Consider the following 3167-nt stretch of genomic DNA (forward strand, 5'->3'; position numbering starts at 1 on the left):
AAAAAAATTAAATAATTATATAAATACATATACAAATAAATATATAATTATATAAATAAATATACAAATAAATATACAAACAAATTTATAAAAAATATAAGTAAATATATAAATAATTACAGTATATTTAAAATAATAATACAGTATATATATAAATATATAAATATATATACACAAATAATTATATAAAAATAAATATATATATATATATAAATATACAAATAAATATAGAAATATATAAATAAATACAGTATATATAAAATAATATATATATATATATTTAAATAAATAAATATATAAATAATTACAGTATATATATATATATATCTGTATGCAAAAATTAAATAATTATATAAATACATATACAAATAAATAAATAATTATATAAATAAATATACAAATATACAAACAAATATATAAAAAATATAAGTAAATATATAAATAATTACAGTACATTTATAATAATAATACAGTATATATATAAATAAATATATAAATATATATACACAAATAAGTATATAAAAATAAATATATAGATATATAATAAATATAAATATATATATATATATGTAAAAAATTAAAATCCAATTCGGCTTTGTTCAAACGAAGAGTAATCTTTTCATATTTCCTTAATAAAGAAACTGGTAATCTTCTTGAACTGAAATCCTTGATAATAGAACCAAATGGACGTAAGTTGACAAAAAATACAACGCATTTTAAAAAAATGCGTTGTATTTTCTGTATGCATGTATTTGTATATCTGTATTTTAACAACATCTATCAGCGCTGTATACTTTCGGATTGACGATCCAAAAGTGTATGTACTGCGCATGACTGGACTGCAAAGCTGTTCCCCGGTAAAAAATAAAAAAGATTTAAAATGTATGGCTCGCATGGCTCGCTGGCTCGCATGGCTCGCGCATTGGCTCGCATGACTCGCTGGCTCGCCCTTTTTCACGACCCCCTAAATTAATGCAGTCAAGTTTAGTAATATAATTTGGCTCTACAATTTCCCTTTCAAGATTATTCTTAAAATTACCATCTTTAAGAACTTTAACTTTAAGATTTAATATTGTGGCCAAAGTAGTGAAAGAGCATGCCCGGTTCCATTCTCCAGTTACCTTGACTTGTGATTATTGATATCATTTTATACCTCCATGTTGAAATTATCCATTATATTCAAAATTTCTGGATACGATCTGCTATTTACATAGGTTCTATATTAAATATACTAGACTCGCCGAAAACGTTCTAATTATTTTGTTTATGAAGATTGATTCGTTCACAACAATTTGGTCACATATGATGTTAGTTTTTTGCTGTTTGCATTAATAAATCCACAAAAAAAAGAATAATAAGTAAAAAAAATCATTGTACTAAATTATTTAACACTTACAGTATTTACATTTTCTGTCAACACTCGCTCTCAAACTTTGCTACTTGGACTTGCCCGCCTTGAAATAAACTTATCTTGTGATACTTTCTCCAATTAGCACCCGTCAAACCATTAATTAAAATATTGACTTAAGTGATTTACCGACTATTTTTAATTTATCCTTTTACTACGCTACTCATGAAAAAATGTTTGTTTTAGTTGGATTTACATAACATAAATACCATGATAAGATTTGTAATGTTATTTAATTTACTTAAATGACATTACCAAAATCATCTTATAATGCTTTCCCGATCACAATGTTACCGATCACTGTTAACTGTCTCTCCGGTATGTATCTGTGGATTGCGCCGATTTCAAAAGTCCGTCCTCGGTCCTCTTTTAATTTAGAGTTTACTAATATTACCAGAATGAGCAAATATGATTTGATATATGACATTCATATTTATTTGTGTTTAACTCATCTGCTAAATCTCAATCCATGCTTAGCGAACTTCAGAAATTTATCTTAGAAATACTTAAAATTGGCATAGCGTATACGCCTTTTGATATTTTAACATCAGCACCAGCAGGAGCCGGGGGTGGGGGGTGGCAGCCGACCAATTCGAAACATTTTAATCGAAGCTCGACCACGCCCACTTTGCTTTTCTGACCCCTCGTCAGGGGCATCGGGCCCCTCCGCCGGGGACCTCGCCCCCGTCGGGCAAATCCTGGCGCCATCCCTGTTTAACATTTGAGGCTCTTCTATTTCTCTGACCAATTTATTTGAACTTACGTACCTCGCTATACAGTTTCAATTTCATAAATCCGAACAAAGACATGGCAAAATCACATTTCTATGCATATATAGGCCTACAATGTGGAATAAACTGCAGTTAGCATCATCATTGCTATAGCATTACTGTTAACTACAGTGCCAACCCCTGTCCAAGTCGTTAGCGAACGTCATTCGAATCATTTGCTGTTTCCACGTCATTATCTGTGCCACGTCAGTATACTGTAGGCCTACGCACGTCTTAATATAATGTACGCCATATCATTATTCTGTACTTACGCCATTATAGTGTACCTTACGTCATTACAGTGTGTCCGTTACGTCTTACCACTTGCAAATAGAATTAGTTCTATTAACGGTCAAACCAGTGGCGTAATGGTTTGTGAGCTCTCACTGTCTAAATCCAGGGCCCCGGTTAATCTGCATGATTATTTTGCAGGAGCATGAGCGCTTAGTAGTGAGGCCCCTTAATGAAACACTCGTGTTAAAAAACATCAAAACACACGCTAAAAACAAACACCGAGTCCACGAGGGATTCGCCCAACACCCCAGGGTGTAGGCAGGGGAGGGGGCAGGAGGCCAGGGTTCCCCATCGGGGAGAAAAAGAATGTCTTTTCTACATATTAGTAGACCCAAAATCGATTAAATAAGCCTTTAAAACCCCTAAATTGTCGTATTTTAAATTTTGTACCAAGGAACACTTTCGAGAGATTTTGAACGACGCCCGACCACGCCCACTTTTTTCGTCTGGGGAATCTCCCCCCCCCCCCTCAGGGGACCTCGGGCCCCTCGTCGGGCAAATCCCGCCACCACTGGTAGTAGGTCAGAACACCTTTCGTCAGGGGCACCAGACCTCTTTGTTACTCAGGCAGGATTTTCGATGGGGAGGTGCGTTTTTGCGACCGAAGCGGATCTTAGGATGGGCGACGGCCTAGGGATCCCCGCGGGAGCGGGGCAAATCCCCCGGAAGCTCCGACAAATTAGCATTTTGAGGGC

The sequence above is a fragment of the Anneissia japonica genome, unplaced genomic scaffold, assembly GCF_011630105.1.
Source record: "Anneissia japonica isolate Jap-2015-1 unplaced genomic scaffold, ASM1163010v1 scaffold2652_len1590060_cov184, whole genome shotgun sequence".
NCBI classification, from domain to species: Eukaryota; Metazoa; Echinodermata; class Crinoidea; order Comatulida; family Comatulidae; genus Anneissia; species Anneissia japonica.